Source organism: Macaca mulatta, chromosome 20, assembly GCF_049350105.2.
Source record: "Macaca mulatta isolate MMU2019108-1 chromosome 20, T2T-MMU8v2.0, whole genome shotgun sequence".
Taxonomy (NCBI): domain Eukaryota; kingdom Metazoa; phylum Chordata; class Mammalia; order Primates; family Cercopithecidae; genus Macaca; species Macaca mulatta.
Window position 1 is genome coordinate 34,558,774 of NC_133425.1, and position 26,507 is coordinate 34,585,280.

Here is a 26,507-nt window from a genome sequence, read left to right on the forward strand (position 1 = left end):
TTTCTGTTCCCTTTGGAGACTACAGGGCCAAAGGAAATATCCTCCGATAACAAAGAGAAAGAAGCTTTCTGAGAAACTTCTTTGTGTTCTGTGAAATCATCTCACAGACTTACAGCTTTCCCCTCAAGAAGCCTTTCGCTAAGACAGTTCTTGTGGAATTGGCAAAGTGATATTTGGAAGCCCCTAGAGGGCTATGGAGAAAAAGGAAATATCCTCAGATGAAATCTGGAAAGAAGCTTTCTGAGAAACTGCTTAGTGTTCTGTTAATTCATCTCACAGAGTTACATCTGTATTTCGTGGATCTCTTTGCTAGCCTTATTTCTGAGGAATCTGAGAACAGGTATTTCGGATCCCTGGGGAGACTATATGGCCAAAGGAAATATACTCCGATAACAAAGAGAAAGAAGCTTTCTGAGAAACTTCTTTGTGTTCTGTGAAAACATCTCACAGAGTCATAGCTTTCCCCTCAAGAAGCCTTTCGCTAAGACAGTTCTTGTAGATTTGGCAAAGTGATATTTGGAAGCCCATAGAGGGCTATGTTGAAAAAGGAAATATCCTCAGATGAAATCTGGAAAGAAGCTTTCTGAGAAACTGCTTAGTGTTCTGTTAATTCATCTCACAGAGTTACATCTGTATTTCGTGGATCTCTTTGCTAGCCTTATTTCTGTGGAATCTGAGAACAGATATTTCTGTTCCCTTTGGAGACTACAGGGCCAAAGGAAATATCCTCCGATAACAAAGAGAAAGAAGCTTTCTGAGAAACTTCTTTGTGTTCTGTGAAATCATCTCACAGAGTTACAGCTTTCCCCTCAAGAAGCCTTTCGCTAAGACAGTTCTTGTGGAATTGGCAAAGTGATATTTGGAAGCCCATAGAGGGCTATGGTGAAAAAGGAAATATCCTCAGATGAAATCTGGAAAGAAGCTTTATGAGAAACTGCTTAGTGTTCTGTTAATTCATCTCACAGAGTTACATCTTTATTTCGTGGATCTCTTTGCTAGCCTTATTTCTGTGGAATCTGAGAAAAGATATTTCGGATCCCTCTGGAGACTATAGGGCCAAAGGAAATATACTCCGATAACAAAGAGAAAGAAGCTTTCTGAGAAACTTCTTTGTGTTCTGTGAAATCATCTCACAGAGTTACAGCTTTCCCCTCAAGAAGCCTTTCGCTAAGACAGTTCTTGTGGAATTGGCAAAGTGATATTTGGAAGCCCATAGAGGGCTATGGTGAAAAAGGAAATATCCTCAGATGAAATCTGGAAAGAAGCTTTCTGAGAAACTGCTTAGTGTTCTGTTAATTCATCTCACAGAGTTACATCTGTATTTTGTGGATCTCTTTGCTACCCTTATTTTTGTGGAATCTGAGAACAGATATTTCTGTTCCCTTTGGAGACTACAGGGCCAAAGGAAATATCCTCGGATAACAAAGAGAAAGAAGCTTTCTGAGAAACTTCTTTGTGTTCTGTGAAATCATCTCACAGAGTTACAGCTTTCCCCACAAGAAGCCTTTCGCTAAGACAGTTCTTGTGGAATTGGCAAAGTGATATTTGGAAGCCCCTAGACGGCTATGGAGAAAAAGGAAATATCCTCAGATGAAATCTGGAAAGAAGCTTTCTGAGAAACTGCTTAGTGTTCTGTTAATTCATCTCACAGAGTTACATCTGTATTTCGTGGATCTCTTTGCTAGCCTTATTTCTGTGGAATCTGAGAACAGATATTTCGGATCCCTGTGGAGACTATATGGCCAAAGGAAATATACTCCGATAACAAAGAGAAAGAAGCTTTCTGAGAAACTTCTTTGTGTTCTGTGAAATCATCTCACAGAGTTACAGCTTTCCCCTCAAGAAGCCTTTCGCTAAGACAGTTCTTGTAGATTTGGCAAAGTGATATTTGGAAGCCCATAGAGGGCTATGTTGAAAAAGGAAATATCCTCAGATGAAATCTGGAAAGAAGCTTTCTGAGAAACTGCTTAGTGTTCTGTTAATTCATCTCACAGAGTTACATCTCTATTTCGTGGATCTCTTTGCTAGCCTTATTTCTGTGGAATCTGAGAACAGATATTTCTGTTCCCTTTGGAGACTACAGAGCCAAAGGAAATATCCTCCCATAACAAAGAGAAAGAAGCTTTCTGAGAAACTTCTTTGTGTTCTGTGAAATCATCTCACAGAGTTACAGCTTTCCCCTCAAGAAGCCTTTCGCTAAGACTGTTCTTGTGGAATTGGCAAAGTGATATTTGGAAGCCCATAGAGGGCTATCGTGAAAAAGGAAATATCCTCAGATGAAATCTGGAAAGAAGCTTTCTGAGAAACTGCTTAGTGTTCTGTTAATTCATCTCACAGAGTTACATCTGTATTTCGTGGATCTCTTTGCTAGCCTTATTTCTGTGGAATCTTAGAACAGATATTTCGGATCCCTTTGGAGACTATAGGGCCAAAGGAAATGTACTCCGATAACAAAGAGAAAGAAGCTTTCTGAGAAACTTCTTTGTGTTCTGTGAAATCATCTCACAGAGTTACAGCTTTCCCCTCAAGAAGCCTTTCGCTAAGACAGTTCTTGTGGAATTGGCAAAGTGATATTTGGAAGCCGATAGAGGGCTATGGTGAAAAAGGAAATATCCTCAGATGAAATCTTGAAAGAAGCTTTCTGAGAAACTGCTTAGTGTTCTGTTAATTCATCTCACAGAGTTACATCTGTATTTCGTGGATCTCTTTGCTAGCCTTATTGCTGTGGAATCTGAGAACAGATATTTCTGTTCCCTTTGGAGACTACAGGGCCAAAGGAAATATCCTCCGATAACAAAGAGAAAGAAGCTTTCTGAGAAACTTCTTTGTGTTCTGTGAAATCATCTCACAGAGTTACAGCTTTCCCCTCAAGAAGTCTTTCACTAAGAAAGTTCTTGTAGTTTTGGCAAAGTGATATTTGGAAGCCCATAGAGGGCTATGGTGAAAAAGGAAATATCCTCAGATGAAATCTGGAAAGAAGCTTTCTGAGAAACTGCTTAGTGTTCTGTTAATTCATCTCACAGAGTTACATCTGTATTTCGTGGATCTCTTTGCTAGCCTTATTTCTGTGGAATCTGAGAACAGATATTTCGGATTCCTTTGGAGACGATAGGGCCAAAGGAAATATCCTCCGATAACAAACAGAAAGAAGCTTTCTGAGAAACTTCTTTGTGTTCTGTGAAATCATCTCACAGAGTTACAGCTTTCCCCTCAAGAAGCCTTTCGCTAAGACAGTTCTTGTGGAATTGGCAAAGTGATATTTGGAAGCCCATAGAGGGCTATGGTGAAAAAGGAAATATCCTCAGATGAAATCTGGAAAGAAGCTTTCTGAGAAACTGCTTAGTGTTCTGTTAATTCATCTCACAGAGTTACATCTTTATTTCGTGGATCTCTTTGCTAGCCTTATTTCTGTGGAATCTGAGAAAAGATATTTCGGATCCCTCTGGAGACTATAGGGCCAAAGGAAATATACTCCGATAACAAAGAGAAAGAAGCTTTCTGAGAAACTTCTTTGTGTTCTGTGAAATCATCTCACAGAGTTACAGCTTTCCCCTCAAGAAGCCTTTCGCTAAGACAGTTCTTGTGGAATTGGCAAAGTGATATTTGGAAGCCCATAGAGGGCTATGGTGAAAAAGGAAATATCCTCAGATGAAATCTGGAAAGAAGCTTTCTGAGAAACTGCTTAGTGTTCTGTTAATTCATCTCACAGAGTTACATCTGTATTTTGTGGATCTCTTTGCTACCCTTATTTTTGTGGAATCTGAGAACAGATATTTCTGTTCCCTTTGGAGACTACAGGGCCAAAGGAAATATCCTCGGATAACAAAGAGAAAGAAGCTTTCTGAGAAACTTCTTTGTGTTCTGTGAAATCATCTCACAGAGTTACAGCTTTCCCCTCAAGAAGCCTTTCGCTAAGACAGTTCTTGTGGAATTGGCAAAGTGATATTTGGAAGCCCCTAGACGGCTATGGAGAAAAAGGAAATATCCTCAGATGAAATCTGGAAAGAAGCTTTCTGAGAAACTGCTTAGTGTTCTGTTAATTCATCTCACAGAGTTACATCTGTATTTCGTGGATCTCTTTGCTAGCCTTATTTCTGTGGAATCTGAGAACAGATATTTCGGATCCCTGTGGAGACTATATGGCCAAAGGAAATATACTCCGATAACAAAGAGAAAGAAGCTTTCTGAGAAACTTCTTTGTGTTCTGTGAAATCATCTCACAGAGTTACAGCTTTCCCCTCAAGAAGCCTTTCGCTAAGACAGTTCTTGTAGATTTGGCAAAGTGATATTTGGAAGCCCATAGAGGGCTATGTTGAAAAAGGAAATATCCTCAGATGAAATCTGGAAAGAAGCTTTCTGAGAAACTGCTTAGTGTTCTGTTAATTCATCTCACAGAGTTACATCTGTATTTCGTGGATCTCTTTGCTAGCCTTATTTCTGTGGAATCTTAGAACAGATATTTCGGATCCCTTTGGAGACTATAGGGCCAAAGGAAATGTACTCCGATAACAAAGAGAAAGAAGCTTTCTGAGAAACTTCTTTGTGTTCTGTGAAATCATCTCACAGAGTTACAGCTTTCCCCTCAAGAAGCCTTTCGCTAAGACAGTTCTTGTGGAATTGGCAAAGTGATATTTGGAAGCCGATAGAGGGCTATGGTGAAAAAGGAAATATCCTCAGATGAAATCTTGAAAGAAGCTTTCTGAGAAACTGCTTAGTGTTCTGTTAATTCATCTCACAGAGTTACATCTGTATTTCGTGGATCTCTTTGCTAGCCTTATTGCTGTGGAATCTGAGAACAGATATTTCTGTTCCCTTTGGAGACTACAGGGCCAAAGGAAATATCCTCCGATAACAAAGAGAAAGAAGCTTTCTGAGAAACTTCTTTGTGTTCTGTGAAATCATCTCACAGAGTTACAGCTTTCCCCTCAAGAAGCCTTTCACTAAGACAGTTCTTGTAGATTTGGCAAAGTGATATTTGGAAGCCCATAGAGGGCTATGGTGAAAAAGGAAATATCCTCAGATGAAATCTGGAAAGAAGCTTTCTGAGAAACTGCTTAGTGTTCTGTTAATTCATCTCACAGAGTTACATCTGTATTTCGTGGATCTCTTTGCTAGCCTTATTTCTGTGGAATCTGAGAACAGATATTTCGGATTCCTTTGGAGACGATAGGGCCAAAGGAAATATCCTCCGATAACAAAGAGAAAGAAGCTTTCTGAGAAACTTCTTTGTGTTCTGTGAAATCATCTCACAGAGTTACAGCTTTCCCCTCAAGAAGCCTTTCGCTAAGACAGTTCTTGTGGAATTGGCAAAGTGATATTTGGAAGCCCATAGAGGGCTATGGTGAAAAAGGAAATATCCTCAGATGAAATCTGGAAAGAAGCTTTCTGAGAAACTGCTTAGTGTTCTGTTAATTCATCTCACAGAGTTACATCTGTATTTCGTGGATCTCTTTGCTAGCCTTATTTCTGTGGAATCTGAGAACAGATATTTCGGATCCCAGTGGAGACTATATGGCCAAAGGAAATATACTCCGATAACAAAGAGAAAGAAGCTTTCTGAGAAACGTCTTTGTGTTCTGTGAAATCATCTCACAGAGTTACAGCTTTCCCCTCAAGAAGCCTTTCACTAAGACAGTTCTTGTAGATTTGGCAAAGTGATATTTGGAAGCCCATAGGGGGCTATAGTGAAAAAGGAAATATCCTCAGATGAAATCTGGAAAGAAGCTTTCTGAGAAACTGCTTAGTGTTCTGTTAATTCATCTCACAGAGTTACATCTGTATTTCGTGGATCTCTTTGCTAGCCTTATTTCTGTGGAATCTGAGAACAGATATTTCGGTTCCCTTTGGAGACTATAGGGCCAAAAGAAATATCCTCCGATAACAAAGAGAAAGAAGCTTTCTGAGAAACTTCTTTGTGTTCTGTGAAATCATCTCACAGAGTTACAGCTTTCCCCTCAAGAAGCCTTTCGCTAAGACAGTTCTTGTGGAATTGGCAAAGTGATATTTGGAAGCCCATAGAGGGCTATGGTGAAAAAGGAAATATCCTCAGATGAAATCTGGAAAGAAGCTTTCTGAGAAACTGCTTAGTGTTCTGTTAATTCATCTCACAGAGTTACATCTGTATTTCGTGGATCTCTTTGCTAGCCTTATTTCTGTGGAATCTGAGAACAGATATTTCGGATCCCTTTGGAGACTATAGGGCCAAAGGAAATATCCTACGATAACAAAGAGAAAGAAGCTTTCTGAGAAACTTCTTTGTGTTCTGTGAAATCATCTCACAGAGTTACAGCTTTCCCCTCAAGAAGCCTTTCGCTAAGACAGTTCTTGTGGAATTGGCAAAGTGATATTTGGAAGCCCCTAGAGGGCTATGGAGAAAAAGGAAATATCCTCAGATGAAATCTGGAAAGAAGCTTTCTGAGAAACTGCTTAGTGTTCTGTTAATTCATCTCACAGAATTACATCTGTATTTCGTGGATCTCTTTGCTAGCCTTATTTCTGAGGAATCTGAGAACAGGTATTTCGGATCCCTGTGGAGACTATATGGCCAAAGGAAATATACTCCGATAACAAAGAGAAAGAAGCTTTCTGAGAAACTTCTTTGTGTTCTGTGAAAACATCTCACAGAGTCATAGCTTTCCCCTCAAGAAGCCTTTCGCTAAGACAGTTCTTGTAGATTTGGCAAAGTGATATTTGGAAGCCCATAGAGGGCTATGTTGAAAAAGGAAATATCCTCAGATGAAATCTGGAAAGAAGCTTTCTGAGAAACTGCTTAGTGTTCTGTTAATTCATCTCACAGAGTTACATCTGTATTTCGTGGATCTCTTTGCTAGCCTTATTTCTGTGGAATCTGAGAACAGATATTTCTGTTCCCTTTGGAGACTACAGGGCCAAAGGAAATATCCTCCGATAACAAAGAGAAAGAAGCTTTCTGAGAAACTTCTTTGTGTTCTGTGAAATCATCTCACAGAGTTACAGCTTTCCCCTCAAGAAGCCTTTCGCTAAGACAGTTCTTGTGGAATTGGCAAAGTGATATTTGGAAGCCCATAGAGGGCTATGGTGAAAAAGGAAATATCCTCAGATGAAATCTGGAAAGAAGCTTTCTGAGAAACTGCTTAGTGTTCTGTTAATTCATCTCACAGAGTTACATCTTTATTTCGTGGATCTCTTTGCTAGCCTTATTTCTGTGGAATCTGAGAAAAGATATTTCGGATCCCTCTGGAGACTATAGGGCCAAAGGAAATATACTCCGATAACAAAGAGAAAGAAGCTTTCTGAGAAACTTCTTTGTGTTCTGTGAAATCATCTCACAGAGTTACAGCTTTCCCCTCAAGAAGCCTTTCGCTAAGACAGTTCTTGTGGAATTGGCAAAGTGATATTTGGAAGCCCATAGAGGGCTATGGTGAAAAAGGAAATATCCTCAGATGAAATCTGGAAAGAAGCTTTCTGAGAAACTGCTTAGTGTTCTGTTAATTCATCTCACAGAGTTACATCTGTATTTTGTGGATCTCTTTGCTACCCTTATTTTTGTGGAATCTGAGAACAGATATTTCTGTTCCCTTTGGAGACTACAGGGCCAAAGGAAATATCCTCGGATAACAAAGAGAAAGAAGCTTTCTGAGAAACTTCTTTGTGTTCTGTGAAATCATCTCACAGAGTTACAGCTTTCCCCTCAAGAAGCCTTTCGCTAAGACAGTTCTTGTGGAATTGGCAAAGTGATATTTGGAAGCCCCTAGACGGCTATGGAGAAAAAGGAAATATCCTCAGATGAAATCTGGAAAGAAGCTTTCTGAGAAACTGCTTAGTGTTCTGTTAATTCATCTCACAGAGTTACATCTGTATTTCGTGGATCTCTTTGCTAGCCTTATTTCTGTGGAATCTGAGAACAGATATTTCGGATCCCTGTGGAGACTATATGGCCAAAGGAAATATACTCCGATAACAAAGAGAAAGAAGCTTTCTGAGAAACTTCTTTGTGTTCTGTGAAATCATCTCACAGAGTTACAGCTTTCCCCTCAAGAAGCCTTTCGCTAAGACAGTTCTTGTAGATTTGGCAAAGTGATATTTGGAAGCCCATAGAGGGCTATGTTGAAAAAGGAAATATCCTCAGATGAAATCTGGAAAGAAGCTTTCTGAGAAACTGCTTAGTGTTCTGTTAATTCATCTCACAGAGTTACATCTCTATTTCGTGGATCTCTTTGCTAGCCTTATTTCTGTGGAATCTGAGAACAGATATTTCTGTTCCCTTTGGAGACTACAGGGCCAAAGGAAATATCCTCCCATAACAAAGAGAAAGAAGCTTTCTGAGAAACTTCTTTGTGTTCTGTGAAATCATCTCACAGAGTTACAGCTTTCCCCTCAAGAAGCCTTTCGCTAAGACTGTTCTTGTGGAATTGGCAAAGTGATATTTGGAAGCCCATAGAGGGCTATCGTGAAAAAGGAAATATCCTCAGATGAAATCTGGAAAGAAGCTTTCTGAGAAACTGCTTAGTGTTCTGTTAATTCATCTCACAGAGTTACATCTGTATTTCGTGGATCTCTTTGCTAGCCTTATTTCTGTGGAATCTTAGAACAGATATTTCGGATCCCTTTGGAGACTATAGGGCCAAAGGAAATGTACTCCGATAACAAAGAGAAAGAAGCTTTCTGAGAAACTTCTTTGTGTTCTGTGAAATCATCTCACAGAGTTACAGCTTTCCCCTCAAGAAGCCTTTCGCTAAGACAGTTCTTGTGGAATTGGCAAAGTGATATTTGGAAGCCGATAGAGGGCTATGGTGAAAAAGGAAATATCCTCAGATGAAATCTTGAAAGAAGCTTTCTGAGAAACTGCTTAGTGTTCTGTTAATTCATCTCACAGAGTTACATCTGTATTTCGTGGATCTCTTTGCTAGCCTTATTGCTGTGGAATCTGAGAACAGATATTTCTGTTCCCTTTGGAGACTACAGGGCCAAAGGAAATATCCTCCGATAACAAAGAGAAAGAAGCTTTCTGAGAAACTTCTTTGTGTTCTGTGAAATCATCTCACAGAGTTACAGCTTTCCCCTCAAGAAGTCTTTCACTAAGAAAGTTCTTGTAGATTTGGCAAAGTGATATTTGGAAGCCCATAGAGGGCTATGGTGAAAAAGGAAATATCCTCAGATGAAATCTGGAAAGAAGCTTTCTGAGAAACTGCTTAGTGTTCTGTTAATTCATCTCACAGAGTTACATCTGTATTTCGTGGATCTCTTTGCTAGCCTTATTTCTGTGGAATCTGAGAACAGATATTTCGGATTCCTTTGGAGACGATAGGGCCAAAGGAAATATCCTCCGATAACAAAGAGAAAGAAGCTTTCTGAGAAACTTCTTTGTGTTCTGTGAAATCATCTCACAGAGTTACAGCTTTCCCCTCAAGAAGCCTTTCGCTAAGACAGTTCTTGTGGAATTGGCAAAGTGATATTTGGAAGCCCATAGAGGGCTATGGTGAAAAAGGAAATATCCTCAGATGAAATCTGGAAAGAAGCTTTCTGAGAAACTGCTTAGTGTTCTGTTAATTCATCTCACAGAGTTACATCTTTATTTCGTGGATCTCTTTGCTAGCCTTATTTCTGTGGAATCTGAGAAAAGATATTTCGGATCCCTCTGGAGACTATAGGGCCAAAGGAAATATACTCCGATAACAAAGAGAAAGAAGCTTTCTGAGAAACTTCTTTGTGTTCTGTGAAATCATCTCACAGAGTTACAGCTTTCCCCTCAAGAAGCCTTTCGCTAAGACAGTTCTTGTGGAATTGGCAAAGTGATATTTGGAAGCCCATAGAGGGCTATGGTGAAAAGGAAATATCCTCAGATGAAATCTGGAAAGAAGCTTTCTGAGAAACTGCTTAGTGTTCTGTTAATTCATCTCACAGAGTTACATCTGTATTTTGTGGATCTCTTTGCTACCCTTATTTTTGTGGAATCTGAGAACAGATATTTCTGTTCCCTTTGGAGACTACAGGGCCAAAGGAAATATCCTCGGATAACAAAGAGAAAGAAGCTTTCTGAGAAACTTCTTTGTGTTCTGTGAAATCATCTCACAGAGTTACAGCTTTCCCCTCAAGAAGCCTTTCGCTAAGACAGTTCTTGTGGAATTGGCAAAGTGATATTTGGAAGCCCCTAGACGGCTATGGAGAAAAAGGAAATATCCTCAGATGAAATCTGGAAAGAAGCTTTCTGAGAAACTGCTTAGTGTTCTGTTAATTCATCTCACAGAGTTACATCTGTATTTCGTGGATCTCTTTGCTAGCCTTATTTCTGTGGAATCTGAGAACAGATATTTCGGATCCCTGTGGAGACTATATGGCCAAAGGAAATATACTCCGATAACAAAGAGAAAGAAGCTTTCTGAGAAACTTCTTTGTGTTCTGTGAAATCATCTCACAGAGTTACAGCTTTCCCCTCAAGAAGCCTTTCGCTAAGACAGTTCTTGTAGATTTGGCAAAGTGATATTTGGAAGCCCATAGAGGGCTATGTTGAAAAAGGAAATATCCTCAGATGAAATCTGGAAAGAAGCTTTCTGAGAAACTGCTTAGTGTTCTGTTAATTCATCTCACAGAGTTACATCTCTATTTCGTGGATCTCTTTGCTAGCCTTATTTCTGTGGAATCTGAGAACAGATATTTCTGTTCCCTTTGGAGGCTACAGGGCCAAAGGAAATATCCTCCCATAACAAAGAGAAAGAAGCTTTCTGAGAAACTTCTTTGTGTTCTGTGAAATCATCTCACAGAGTTACAGCTTTCCCCTCAAGAAGCCTTTCGCTAAGACTGTTCTTGTGGAATTGGCAAAGTGATATTTGGAAGCCCATAGAGGGCTATCGTGAAAAAGGAAATATCCTCAGATGAAATCTGGAAAGAAGCTTTCTGAGAAACTGCTTAGTGTTCTGTTAATTCATCTCACAGAGTTACATCTGTATTTCGTGGATCTCTTTGCTAGCCTTATTTCTGTGGAATCTTAGAACAGATATTTCGGATCCCTTTGGAGACTATAGGGCCAAAGGAAATGTACTCCGATAACAAAGAGAAAGAAGCTTTCTGAGAAACTTCTTTGTGTTCTGTGAAATCATCTCACAGAGTTACAGCTTTCCCCTCAAGAAGCCTTTCGCTAAGACAGTTCTTGTGGAATTGGCAAAGTGATATTTGGAAGCCGATAGAGGGCTATGGTGAAAAAGGAAATATCCTCAGATGAAATCTTGAAAGAAGCTTTCTGAGAAACTGCTTAGTGTTCTGTTAATTCATCTCACAGAGTTACATCTGTATTTCGTGGATCTCTTTGCTAGCCTTATTGCTGTGGAATCTGAGAACAGATATTTCTGTTCCCTTTGGAGACTACAGGGCCAAAGGAAATATCCTCCGATAACAAAGAGAAAGAAGCTTTCTGAGAAACTTCTTTGTGTTCTGTGAAATCATCTCACAGAGTTACAGCTTTCCCCTCAAGAAGCCTTTCACTAAGACAGTTCTTGTAGATTTGGCAAAGTGATATTTGGAAGCCCATAGAGGGCTATGGTGAAAAAGGAAATATCCTCAGATGAAATCTGGAAAGAAGCTTTCTGAGAAACTGCTTAGTGTTCTGTTAATTCATCTCACAGAGTTACATCTGTATTTCGTGGATCTCTTTGCTAGCCTTATTTCTGTGGAATCTGAGAACAGATATTTCGGATTCCTTTGGAGACGATAGGGCCAAAGGAAATATCCTCCGATAACAAAGAGAAAGAAGCTTTCTGAGAAACTTCTTTGTGTTCTGTGAAATCATCTCACAGAGTTACAGCTTTCCCCTCAAGAAGCCTTTCGCTAAGACAGTTCTTGTGGAATTGGCAAAGTGATATTTGGAAGCCCATAGAGGGCTATGGTGAAAAAGGAAATATCCTCAGATGAAATCTGGAAAGAAGCTTTCTGAGAAACTGCTTAGTGTTCTGTTAATTCATCTCACAGAGTTACATCTGTATTTCGTGGATCTCTTTGCTAGCCTTATTTCTGTGGAATCTGAGAACAGATATTTCGGATCCCAGTGGAGACTATATGGCCAAAGGAAATATACTCCGATAACAAAGAGAAAGAAGCTTTCTGAGAAACGTCTTTGTGTTCTGTGAAATCATCTCACAGAGTTACAGCTTTCCCCTCAAGAAGCCTTTCACTAAGACAGTTCTTGTAGATTTGGCAAAGTGATATTTGGAAGCCCATAGGGGGCTATAGTGAAAAAGGAAATATCCTCAGATGAAATCTGGAAAGAAGCTTTCTGAGAAACTGCTTAGTGTTCTGTTAATTCATCTCACAGAGTTACATCTGTATTTCGTGGATCTCTTTGCTAGCCTTATTTCTGTGGAATCTGAGAACAGATATTTCGGTTCCCTTTGGAGACTATAGGGCCAAAGGAAATATCCTCCGATAACAAAGAGAAAGAAGCTTTCTGAGAAACTTCTTTGTGTTCTGTGAAATCATCTCACAGAGTTACAGCTTTCCCCTCAAGAAGCCTTTCGCTAAGACAGTTCTTGTGGAATTGGCAAAGTGATATTTGGAAGCCCATAGAGGGCTATGGTGAAAAAGGAAATATCCTCAGATGAAATCTGGAAAGAAGCTTTCTGAGAAACTGCTTAGTGTTCTGTTAATTCATCTCACAGAGTTACATCTGTATTTCGTGGATCTCTTTGCTAGCCTTATTTCTGTGGAATCTGAGAACAGATATTTCGGATCCCTTTGGAGACTATAGGGCCAAAGGAAATATCCTACGATAACAAAGAGAAAGAAGCTTTCTGAGAAACTTCTTTGTGTTCTGTGAAATCATCTCACAGAGTTACAGCTTTCCCCTCAAGAAGCCTTTCGCTAAGACAGTTCTTGTGGAATTGGCAAAGTGATATTTGGAAGCCCATAGAGGGCTATGGTGAAAAAGGAAATATCCTCAGATGAAATCTGGAAAGAAGCTTTCTGAGAAACTGCTAAGAGTTCTGTTAATTCATCTCACAGAGTTATATCTGTACTTCGTGGATCTCTTTGCTAGCCTTATTTCTGTGGAATCTGAGAACAGATATTTCAGTTCCCTTTGGAGACTATAGGGCCAAAGGAAATATCATCCGATAACAAAGAGAAAGAAGCTTTCTGAGAAACTTCTTTGTGTTCTGTGAAATCATCTCACAGAGTTACAGCTTTCCCCTCAAGAAGCCTTTCGCTAAGACAGTTCTTGTGGAATTGGCAAAGTGATATTTGGAAGTCCATAGAGGGCTATGGTGAAAAAGGAAATATCCTCAGATGAAATCTGGAAAGAAGCTTTCTGAGAAACTGCTTAGTGTTCTGTTAATTCATCTCACAGAGTTACATCTGTATTTCGTGGATCTCTTTGCTAGCCTTATTTCTGTGGAATCTGAGAACAGATATTTCTGTTCCCTTTGGAGACTACAGGGCCAAAGGAAATATCCTCCCATAACAAAGAGAAAGAAGCTTTCTGAGAAACTTCTTTGTGTTCTGTGAAATCATCTCACAGAGTTACAGCTTTCCCCTCAAGAAGCCTTTCGCTAAGACAGTTCTTGTGGAATTGGCAAAGTGATATTTGGAAGCCCATAGAGGGCTATGGTGAAAAAGGAAATATCCTCAGATGAAATCTGGAAAGAAGCTTTCTGAGAAACTGCTTAGTGTTCTGTTAATTCATCTCACAGAGTTACATCTGTATTTCGTGGATCTCTTTGCTAGCCTTATTGCTGTGGAATCTGAGAACAGATATTTCTGTTCCCTTTGGAGACTACAGGGCCAAAGGAAATATCCTCCGATAACAAAGAGAAAGAAGCTTTCTGAGAAACTTCTTTGTGTTCTGTGAAATCATCTCACAGAGTTACAGCTTTCCCCTCAAGAAGCCTTTCACTAAGACAGTTCTTGTAGATTTGGCAAAGTGATATTTGGAAGCCCATAGAGGGCTATGGTGAAAAAGGAAATATCCTCAGATGAAATCTGGAAAGAAGCTTTCTGAGAAACTGCTTAGTGTTCTGTTAATTCATCTCACAGATTTACATCTGTATTTCATGGATCTCTTTGCTAGCCTTATTTCTGTGGAATCTGAGAACAGATATTTCGGATTCCTTTGGAGACGATAGGGCCAAAGGAAATATCCTCCGATAACAAAGAGAAAGAAGCTTTCTGAGAAACTTCTTTGTGTTCTGTGAAATCATCTCACAGAGTTACAGCTTTCCCCTCAAGAAGCCTTTCGCTAAGACAGTTCTTGTGGAATTGGCAAAGTGATATTTGGAAGCCCATAGAGGGCTATGGTGAAAAAGGAAATATACTCAGGTGAAATCTGGAAAAAAGCTTTCTGAGAAACTGCTCTGTGATGTGTGACTTCCACTCAGAGAGTTACATCTGTATTTCGTGGATCTCTTTGCTAGCCTTATTTCTGTGGAATTTGAGAACAGACATTTCGGATCCCTTTGAAGACTATAGGGCCAAAGGAAATATCCTCCGATAACAAAGAGAAAGAAGCTTTCTGAGAAACTTCTTTGTGTTCTGTGAAATCATCTCACAGAGTTACAGCTTTCGCTCTAGAAGCCTTTCGCTAAGACAGTTCTTGTGGAATTGGCAAAGTGATAGTTGGAAGCCCATATAGGGCTATGGTGAAAAAGGAAATATCCTCAGATGAAATCTGGAAAGAAGCTTTCTGAGAAACTGCTTAGTGTTCTGTTAATTCATCTCACAAAGTTACATCTGTATTTAGTGGATCTGTTTGCTAGCCTTATTTCTGAGGAATCTGAGAACAGATATTTCGGATCCCTTTGAAGACTATAGGGCCACGGCAAATATCCTCTGATAACAAAGAGAAAGAAGAGTTCTGAGAAACTTCTTTGTGTTCTGTGAAATCATCTCACAGAGTTACAGCTTTCCCCTCAAGAAGCCATTCGCTAAGATAGTTCTTGTGGAATTGGCAAAGAGATATTTGGAAGCCCATAGAGGGCTATGGTGAAAAAGGAAATATCCTCAGATGAAATCTGGAAAGAAGTTTTCTGAGAAACTGCTTAGTGTTCTGTTAATACATATCACAAAGTTCCATCTGTATTTCGTGTCTCTCTTTTCTAGCCTTATTTCTGTGGAATCTGAGAACAGATATTTCGGATCCTTAGGAAGAGTAGAGGACCAAAGGAAATATCCTCCCATAACAAAGAGAAAGAAGCTTTCTGAGAAACTTCTTTGTGTTCTGTGAAATCATCTCACGGAGTTACAGCTTTCCCCTTAAGAAGCCTTTAGCTAAGACAGTTCTTGTGGAATTGGCAAAGTGATATTTGGAAGCCCACAGAGGGCTATGGTGAAAAAGGAAATGTCCTCAGATGAAATCTGGAAAGAAGCTTTCTGAGAAACTGCTTAGTGTTCTGTTAATTCATCTCACAGAGTTACATCTGTATTTCCTGGATGTCTTTGCTAGCCTTATTTCTGTGGAATCTGGGAACAGATATTTTGGATCCCTTTGAAGACTATAGGGCCAAAGGAATTATCCTCCGATAACAAAGAGAAAGAAGCTTTCTGAGAAACTTCTTTGTGTTCTGTGAAATCATCTCACAGAGTTACAGCTTTCCCCTCAAGAAGCCTTTCGCTAAGCCAGTTCTTGCGGAATTGGCAAAGTGATATTTGGAAGCCCATATAGAGCTATGGTGAAAAAGGAAATATCCTCAGATGAAATGTGGAAAGAAGCTTTCTGAGAAACTGCTTAGTGTTCTCTTAATTCATCTCACAGAGTTACATCTGCATTTCGTGGATCTCTTTGCTAGCCTTATTTCTGTGGAATCTGAGAACAGTTATTTCGGATCCCTTTGAAGACTATAGGGCCAAAGAAAATATCCTCCGATAACAAAGAGAAAGAAGCTTTCTGAGAAACTTCTTTGTGTTCTGTGAAATCATCTCACAGAGTTACATCTTTCCCGTCAATAAACCTTTCTCTAAGACAGTTCTTGTGGTATTGGCAGAGTGATATTTGGAAGCCCATAGAGGGCTATGGTGAAAAAGCAAATATCCTCAGATGAAAATTCGAAAGAAGATTTCTGAGAAACTGCTCTGTGATGTGTGACTTCCACTAACAGAGTTACATCGGTATTTCGTGGATCTCTTTGCTAGCCTTATTTCTGTGGAATCTCAGAACAGATATTTTGGATCCCTTTGAAGACTATAGGGCCAAAGGAATTATCCTCCGATAACAAAGAGAAAGAAGCCTTCTGAGAAACTTCTTTGTGTTCTCTGAAATCATCTCACAGAGTTACAGCTTTCCCCTAAAGAAACCTTTCACTAAGACAGTTCTAGTGGAATTGGCAAAGTGATATTTGGAAGCCCATAGAGGGCTGTGGTGAAAAAGGAAATATCATCAGATGAAATCTGGAAAGAAGCTTTCTGAGAAACTGCTTAGTGTTCTCTTAATTCATCTCACAAAGTTACATCTGTATTTCGTGGATCTCTTTGCTAGCCTTATTTCTGTGGAATCGGAGAACAGGTATTTCGGAACCCTTTGAAGACTATAGGGCAAAAGGAAATATCCTCCAATAACAAAGAGAAAGAAGCTTTCTGAGAAACTTCTTTGTGTTCTCTGAAACCATCTCACAGAGTTACAGCTTTCCCCTAAAGAAGCCTTTCGCTAAGACAGTTCTTCTGGAATTGGCAAAGTGATATTTGGAAGCCCACACAGGGCTATGGTGAAAAAGGAAATGTCCTCAGATGAAATCTGAAAAGGAGCTTTCTGAGAAACTGCTTAGTGTTCTGTTAATTCATCTCACAGAGTTACATCTGTATTTCGTGGATCTCTTTGCTAGCCTTATTTCTGTGGAATCTGAGAACAGATATTTCGGATCCCTTTCAAGACTATAGGGCCAAAGGAAATATCCTCCGATAACAAAGAGAAAGAACCTTTCTGAGTAACTTCTTTGTGTTCTGTGAAATCATCTCACAGAGTTACAGCTTTCCCCTCAAGAAGCCTTTCGCTTAGGCAGTTCTTGTGGAATTGGAAAAGTGATATTTGGAAGCCCATAGAGAGCTATGGTGAAAAAGGAAATATCCTCAGATGAAATCTGGAAAGAAGCTTTCTAAGAAACTGCTTAGTGTTCTGTTAATTCATCTCACAGAGTTACATCTGTATTTCGTGGATCTCTTTGCTAGCCTTATTTCTGTGGAATCTGAGAACAGATATTTCGGATCACTTTGAAGACTATAGGGCCAAAGGAAATATCCTCCGATTACAAAGAGAAAGAAGCTTTCTGAGAAACTTCTTTGTCTTCTGTGAAATCATCTCACAGAGTTACAGCTTTTCCCTCAAGAAGACTTTCGCTAAGACAGTTCTTGTGGAATTGGCAAAGTGATATTTGGAAGCCCATAGTGGGCTATGGTGAAAAAGAAAATATCCTCAGATGAAATCTGGAAAGAAGCTTTCTGAGAAACTGCTCTGTGATGTGTGACTTCCACTCACAGAGTTACATCTGTATTTCGTGGATTTCTTTGCTAGCCTTATTTCTGTGGAATCTGAGAACAGATATTTTGGATGCCTTTGAAGACTATAGGGCCAAAGAAATTATCCTCCGATAACAAAGAGAAAGAAGCTTTCTGAGAAACTTCTTTGTGTTCTGTGAAATCATCTCACAGAGTTACAGCTTTCCCCTCAAGAAGCCTTTCGCTAAGCCAGTTCTTGTGGAACTGGCAAAGTGATATTTGGAAGCCCTTAGAGGGCTATGGTGAAAAAGGAAATATCCTCAGATGAAATGTGGAAAGAAGCTTTCTGAGAAACTGCTTAGTGTTCTCTTAATACTTCTCACAGAGTTACATCTGTATTTCGTGGATCTCTTTGCTAGCCTTATTTCTGTGGAATCTGAGAACAGATATTTCGGATCCCTTTAAAGACTATAGGGCAAAAGGAAATATCTTCCGATAACAAAGAGAAAGAAGCTTTCTGAGAAACTTCTTTGTGTTCTGTGAAATCATCTCACAGAATTACAGCTTTCCCCTCAAGAAGCCTTACCCTAAGACAGTTCTTGTGGAATTGGCAAAGTGATATTTGGAAACCCATGGAGGGTAATTGTGAAAAAGGAAATATGCTCAGATGAAATCTGGAAAGAAGCTTTCTGAGAAACTTCTCTGTGATGTTTGACTTCCACTGACAGAGTTACATCTGTATTTCGTGGATATCTTTGCTAGCCTTATTTCTGAGGAATCTGAGAACAGATAATTCGGATCCCTTTGAAGACTATAGGGCCAAAGGAAATATCCTCCGATAACAAAGAGAAAGAAGCTTTCTGAGAAACTTCTTTGTGTTCTGTGAAATCATCTCACAGAGTTACAGCTTTCCACTCTAGAAGCCTTTCGCTAAGACAGTTCTTGTGGAATTGGCAAAGTGATAGTTGGAAGCCCATAGAGGGCTATGGTGAAAGAGGAAATATCCTCAGATGAAATCTGGAAAGAAGCTTTCTGAGAAACTGCTTAGTGTTCTGTTAATTCATCTCACAAAGTTACATCTGTATTTCGTGGATCTCATTGCTAGCCTTATTTCTGTGGAATCTGAGAACAGATATTTCGGATCCCTTTGAAGACTATAGGGCCAACGGAAATATCCTCCGATAACAAAGAGAAAGAAGCCTTCTGAGAAACTTCTTTGTGTTCTGTGAAATCATCTCACAGAGTTACAGCTTTCCCCTCAAGAAGCCTTTCGCTAAGACAGTTCTTGTGGAATTGGCAAAGTGATATTTGGAAGCCCATAGAGGGCTACTGTAAAAAAGGAAATATCCTCAGATGAAATCTGGAAAGAATCTTTCTGAGAAATTGCTCTGTGATGTGTGACTTACACTCACAGAGTTACATCTGTATTTCGTGGATCTCTTTGCTAGCCTTATTTCTGTGGAATCTGAGAACAGTTATTTCGGATCCCTTTGAAGACTATAGGGCCAAAGAAAATATCCTCCGATAACAAAGAGAAAGAAGCTTTCTGAGAAACTTCTTGGTGTTCTGTGAAATCATCTCACAGAGTTACATCATTCCCGTCAATAAACCTTTCTCTAAGACAGTTCTTGTGGAATTGGCAGAGTGATATTTGGAAGAACATAGAGGGCTATGGTGAAAAAGGAATTATCCTCAGATGAAAACTCGAAAGAAGATTTCTGAGAAACTGCTCTGTGATGTGTGACTTCCACTCACAGAGTTACATCGGTATTTCGTGGATCTCTTTTCTAGCCTTATTTCTGTGGAATCTGAGAACAGATATTAAGGATCCCTTTGTAGACTATAGGGCCAAAGGAAATATCCTCCGATAACAAAGAGAAAGAAGCTTTCTGAGAAACTTCTTTGTGTTCTGTGAAATCATCTCACGGAGTTACAGCTTTCCCTCAAGAAGCCTTTCGCTAAGACAGTTCTTGTGGAATTGGCAAAGTGATATTTGGGAGCCCATAGAGGGCTATGGTGAAAAAGGAAATATCCTCAGATGAAATCTGGAAAGAAGTTTTCTGAGGAACTGCCTAGTGTTCTGTTAATTCAGCTCACAAAATTACATCTGTATTTCGTGGATCTCATTGCTAGCCTTATTTCTGTGGAATCTGAGAACAGATATTTCGGATCCCTTTGAAGACTATAGGGCAAAAGGAAATATCCTCCGATAACAAAGAGAAAGAAGCTATCTGAGGAACTTCTTTGTGTTCTGTGAAATCATCTCACCGAGTAACAGCTTTCCCCTCAAGAAGCCTTTCGCTAAGACAGTACTGGTGGAATTGGCAAAGTGATATTTGGAAGCCCATAGAGGTCTATGGTGAAAAAGGAAATATCCTCAGATGAAATATGGAAAGAAGCTTTCTGAGAAACTGCTCGGTGATTTGTGACTTCCACTCACAGAGTTTCATCTGTATTTCGTGGTTCTATTTAGTAGCCTTATTTCTGTGGAATCTGAGAAGAGATATTTCGGATCCCTTTGAAGACTATAGGGCCAAAGGAAATATCCTCCGATAACAAAGAGAAAGAAGCCTTCTGATAAACTTCTTTGTGTTCTCTGAAATCATCTCACAGAGTTACAGCTTTCCCCTAAAGAAGCCTTTCACTAAGACAGTTCTAGTGGAATTGGCAAAGTGATATTTGGAAGCCCATAGAGGGCTGTGGTGCAAAAGGAAATATCATCAGTGAAATCTGGAAAGAAGCTTTCTGAGAAACTGCTTAGTGTTCTCTTAATTCATCTCACAAAGTTACATCTGTATTTCGTGGATCTCTTTGCTAGCCTTATTTCTGTGGAATCGGAGAACAGGTATTTCGGATCCCTTTGAAGACTATAGGGCCAATGGAAATATCCTCCAATAACAAAGAGAAAGAAGCTTTCTGAGAAACTTCTTTGTGTTCTCTGAAACCATCTCACAGAGTTACAGCTTTCCCCTAAAGAAGCCTTTCGCTAAGACAGTTCTTCTGGAATTGGCAAAGTGATATTTGTAAGCCCACAGAGGGCTATGGTGAAAAAGGAAGTGTCCTCAGATGAAATCTGGAAAGAAGCTTTCTGAGAAACTGCTTACTGTTCTGTTAATTCATCTCACAGAGTTACATCTGTATTTCGTGGATCTCTTTGCTAGCCTTATTTCTGTGGAATCTGAGAACAGATATTTCGGATCCCTTTCAAGACTATTGGGCCAAAGGAAATATCCTCCGATAACAAAGAGAAAGAAGCTTTCTGAGTAACTTCTTCGTGTTTTGTGAAATCATCTCACAGAGTTACAGCTTTCCCCTCAAGAAGCCTTTTTCTAAGACAGTTCTTGTGGAATTGGCAAAGTGATATTTCGAAGCCCATAGAGGGCTATGGTGAAAAAGGAAATATCCTCAGATGAAATCTGGAAAGAAGATTTCTGAGAAACTGCTAAGTGTTCTGTTAATTCATCTCACAGAGTTACATCTGTATTTCGTGGATCTCTTTGCTAGCCTTATTTCTGTGGAATTTGAGAACAGATATTTCGGATCCCTTTGAAGACTATAGGGCAAAAGGAAATATCCTCCGATAACAAAGAGAAAGAAGCTTTCTGAGAAACTTCCTTGTGTTCTGTGAAATCATCTCACAGAGTTACAGCTTTCCCCTCAAGAAGCCTTTCGCTAAGCCAGTTCTTGTGGAATTGGCAAAGTGATATTTGGAAGCCCATAGAGGGCTATGGTGAAAAAGGAAATATCCTCAGATGAAATCTGGAAAGAAGCTTTCTGAGCAACTGCTTAGTGTTGTGTTGTTTCATCTCACAGTGTTACATCTGTATTTCGTGGATATCTTTGCTAGCATAATTTCTGTGGAATCTGAGAACAGATATTTCGGATCCCTTTGAAGACTATAGGGCCAAAGCAAATATCCTCTGATACCAAAGAGAAAGAAGCTTTCTGAGAAACTTCTTTGTGTTCTGTGAAATCATCTCACAGAGTTACAGCATTCCCCTCAATAAGCCTTTCGCAAAGACAGTTCTTGTGGTATTGGCAAAGTGATATTTGGAACCCCTAGAAGGCTATGGTGAAAAAGGAAATATCCTCAGATGAAATCTGGAAAGAAGCTTTCAGAGAAACTGCTCTGTGATGTGTGACTTCCACTCACAGAGTTATATCTGTACTTCGTGGATCTCTTTGCTAGCCTTATTTCTGTGGAATCTGAGAACAGATGTTTCGGATCTCTTTGAAGACTATAGGGCCAAAGGAAATATCCTCGGATAACAAAGAGAAAGAAGCTTTCTGAGAAACTTCTTTGTGTTCTGTGAAATCATCTCACAGAGTTACAGCTTTCCCTCCAGAAGCCTTTCGCTAAGACAGTTCTTGTGGAATTGGCAAAGTGATATTTGGAAGCCCGTAGAGGGCTATGGTGAAAAAGGAAATATCCTCAGATGAAATCTGGAAAGAAGCTTCCTGAGAAACTGCTTAGTGTTCTGTTAATTCAGCTCACAAAGTTACATCTGTATTTCGTGGATCTCATTGCTAGCCTTATTTCTGTGGAATCTGAGAACAGATATTTCGGAACCCTTTGAAGACTATAGGGCCAAAGGAAATATCCTCAGATAACAAAGAGAAAGAAGCTTTCTGAGAAACTTCTTTGTGTTCTGTGAAATCATCTCACAGAGTTATAGCTTTCCTCTAAAGAATCCTTTTGCTAAGACAGTTCTTGTGGAATTGGCAAAGTGATATTTGGAAGCCCATAGTGTCCTATGGTGAAAAAGCAAATATCCTCAGATGAAATCTGGAAAGATTTTTGAGAAACTACTCTGTGATGTGTGACTTCCACTCACAGAGTCATATCTGTATTTCGCGGATCTCTTTGCTAGCCTTATTTCTGTGGAATCTGAGAACAGATATTTCGGATCCCTTTGAAGACTACAGGGCAAAAGGAAATATCCTCCGATAACAAAGAGAAAGAAGCTTTCTGAGAAACTTCTTTGTGTTCTGTGAAATCATCTCACAAAGTTACATCTTTCCCGTCAATAAACCTTTCTCTAAGACAGTTCTTGTGGTATTGGCAGAGTGATATTTGGAAGCCCATAGAGGGCTATGGTGAAAAAGGAAATATCCTCAGATGAAAATTCGAAAGAAGATTTCTGAGAAACTGCTCTGTGATGTGTGACTTACACTAACAGAGTTACATCGGTATTTCGTGGATCTCTTTGCTAGCCTTATTTCTGTGGAATCTGAGAACAGATATTTTGGATCCCTTTGAAGACTATAGGGCCAAAGGAATTATCCTCCGATAACAAAGAGAAAGAAGCCTTCTGAGAAACTTCTTTGTGTTCTCTGAAATCATCTCACAGAGTTACAGCTTTCCCCTAAAGAAACCTTTCACTAAGACAGTTCTAGTGGAATTGGCAAAGTGATATTTGGAAGCCCATAGAGGGCTGTGGTGAAAAAGGAAATATCATCAGATGAAATCTGGAAATAAGCTTTCTGAGAAACTGCTTAGTGTTCTCTTAATTCATCTCACAAAGTTACATCTGTATTTCGTGGATCTCTTTGCTAGCCTTATTTCTGTGGAATCGGAGAACAGGTATTTCGGAACCCTTTGAAGACTATAGGGCCAAAGGAAATATCCTCCAATAACAAAGAGAAAGAAGCTTTCTGAGAAACTTCTTTGTGTTCTCTGAAACCATCTCACAGAGTTACAGCTTTCCCCTAAAGAAGCCTTTCGCTAAGACAGTTCTTCTGGAATTGGCAAAGTGATATTTGGAAGCCCACAGAGGGCTATGGTGAAAAAGGAAATGTCCTCAGATGAAATCTGGAAAGGAGCTTTCTGAGAAACTGCTTAGTGTTCTGTTAATTCATCTCACAGAGTTACATCTGTATTTCGTGGATCTCTTTGCTAGCCTTATTTCTGTGGAATCTGAGAACAGATATTTCGGATCGCTTTCAAGACTATATGGCCAAAGGAAATATCCTCTGATAACAAAGAGAAAGAAGCTTTCTGAGTAACTTCTTTGTGTTCTGTGAAATCATCTCACAGAGTTACAGCTTTCCCCTCAAGAAGCCTTTCGCTTAGGCAGTTCTTGTGGAATTGGAAAAGTGATATTTGGAAGCCCATAGAGAGCTATGGTGAAAAAGGAAATATCCTCAGATGAAATCTGGAAAGAAGCTTTCTAAGAAACTGCTTAGTGTTCTGTTAATTCATCTCACAGAGTTACATCTGTATTTCGTGTCTCTCTTTGCTAGCCTTATTTCTGTGGAATCTGAGAACAGATATTTCGGATCACTTTGAAGACTATAGGGCCAAAGGAAATATCCTCCGATTACAAAGAGAAAGAAGCTTTCTGAGAAACTTCTTTGTCTTCTGTGAAATCATCTCACAGAGTTACAGCTTTCCCCTCAAGAAGACTTTCGCTAAGACAGTTCTTGTGGAATTGGCAAAGTGATATTTGGAAGCCCATAGAGGGCTATGGTGAAAAAGAAAATATCCTCAGATGAAATCTGGAAAGAAGCTTTCTGAGAAACTGCTCTGTGATGTGTGACTTCCACTCACAGAGTTACATCTGTATTTCGTGGATCTCTTTGCTAGCCTTATTTCTGTGGAATCTGAGAACAGATATTTTGGATGCCTTTGAAGACTATAGGGCCAAAGAAATTATCCTCCGATAACAAAGAGAAAGAAGAGTTCTGAGAAACTTCTTTGTGTTCTGTGAAATCATCTCACAGAGTTACAGCTTTCCCCTCAAGAAGCCTTTCGCTAAGACAGTTCTTGCGGAATTGGCAAAGTGATATTTGGAAGCCCATAGAGAGCTATGGTGAAAAAGGAAATATACTCAGATGAAATGTGGAAAGAAGCTTTCTGAGAAACTGCTTAGTGTTCTCTTAATTCATCTCACAGAGTTACATCTGCATTTCGTGGATCTCTTTGCTAGCCTTATTTCTGTGGAATCTGAGAACAGTTATTTCGGATCCCTTTGAAGACTATAGGGCCAAAGGAAATATCCTCCGATAACAAAGAGAAAGAAGTTTTCTGAGAAACTTCTTTGTGTTCTGTGAAATCATCTCACAGAGTTACATCTTTCCCGTCAATAAACCTTTCTCTAAGACAGTTCTTGTGGTATTGGCAGAGTGATATTTGGAAGCCCATAGAGGGCTATGGTGAAAAAGGAAATATCCTCAGATGAAAATTCGAAAGAAGATTTCTGAGAAACTGCTCTGTGATGTGTGACTTCCACTAACAGAGTTACATCGGTATTTCGTGGATCTCTTTGCTAGCCTTATTTCTGTGGAATCTGAGAACAGATATTTTGGATCCCTTTGAAGACTAAAGGGCCAAAGGAATTATCCTCCGATAACAAAGAGAAAGAAGCCTTCTGAGAAACTTCTTTGTGTTCTCTGAAATCATCTCACAGAGTTACAGCTTTCCCCTAAAGAAACCTTTCACTAAGACAGTTCTCGTGGAATTGGCAAAGTGATATTTGGAAGCCCATAGAGGGCTGTGGTGAAAAAGGAAATATCATCAGATGAAATCTGGAAATAAGCTTTCTGAGAAACTGCTTAGTGTTCTCTTAATTCATCTCACAAAGTTACATCTGTATTTCGTGGATCTCTTTGCTAGCCTTATTTCTGTGGAATCGGAGAACAGGTATTTCGGAACCCTTTGAAGACTATAGGGCCAAAGGAAATATCCTCCAATAACAAAGAGAAAGAAGCTTTCTGAGAAACTTCTTTGTGTTCTCTGAAACCATCTCACAGAGTTACAGCTTTCCCCTAAAGAAGCCTTTCGCTAAGACAGTTCTTCTGGAATTGGCAAAGTGATATTTGGAAGCCCACAGAGGGCTATGGTGAAAAAGGAAATATCCTCAGATGAAATCTGGAAAGAAGCTTTCTGAGAAACTGCTTAGTGTTCTGTTAATTCATCTCACAGAGTTACATCTGTATTTCGTGGATCTCTTTGCTAGCCTTATTTCTGTGGAATCTGAGAACAGATATTTCGGATCGCTTTCAAGACTATATGGCCAAAGGAAATATCCTCTGATAACAAAGAGAAAGAAGCTTTCTGAGTAACTTCTTTGTGTTCTGTGAAATCATCTCACAGAGTTACAGCTTTCCCCTCAAGAAGCCTTTCGCTTAGGCAGTTCTTGTGGAATTGGAAAAGTGATATTTGGAAGCCCATAGAGAGCTATGGTGAAAAAGGAAATATCCTCAGATGAAATCTGGAAAGAAGCTTTCTAAGAAACTGCTTAGTGTTCTGTTAATTCATCTCACAGAGTTACATCTGTATTTCGTGTCTCTCTTTGCTAGCCTTATTTCTGTGGAATCTGAGAACAGATATTTCGGATCACTTTGAAGACTATAGGGCCAAAGGAAATATCCTCCGATTACAAAGAGAAAGAAGCTTTCTGAGAAACTTCTTTGTCTTCTGTGAAATCATCTCACAGAGTTACAGCTTTCCCCTCAAGAAGACTTTCGCTAAGACAGTTCTTGTGGAATTGGCAAAGTGATATTTGGAAGCCCATAGAGGGCTATGGTGAAAAAGAAAATATCCTCAGATGAAATCTGGAAAGAAGCTTTCTGAGAAACTGCTCTGTGATGTGTGACTTCCACTCACAGAGTTACATCTGTATTTCGTGGATCTCTTTGCTAGCCTTATTTCTGTGGAATCTGAGAACAGATATTTTGGATGCCTTTGAAGACTATAGGGCCAAAGAAATTATCCTCCGATAACAAAGAGAAAGAAGCTTTCTGAGAAACTTCTTTGTGTTCTGTGAAATCATCTCACAGAGTTACAGCTTTCCCCTCAAGAAGCCTTTCGCTAAGCCAGTTCTTGTGGAACTGGCAAAGTGATATTTGGAAGCCCTTAGAGGGCTATGGTGAAAAAGGAAATATCCTCAGATGAAATGTGGAAAGAAGCTTTCTGAGAAACTGCTTAGTGTTCTCTTAATTCTTCTCACAGAGTTACATCTGTATTTCGTGGATCTCTTTGCTAGCCTTATTTCTGTGGAATCTGAGAACAGATATTTCGGATCCCTTTAAAGACTATAGGGCAAAAGGAAATATCCTCCGATAACAAAGAGAAAGAAGATTTCTGAGAAACTTCTTTGTGTTCTGTGAAATCATCTCAC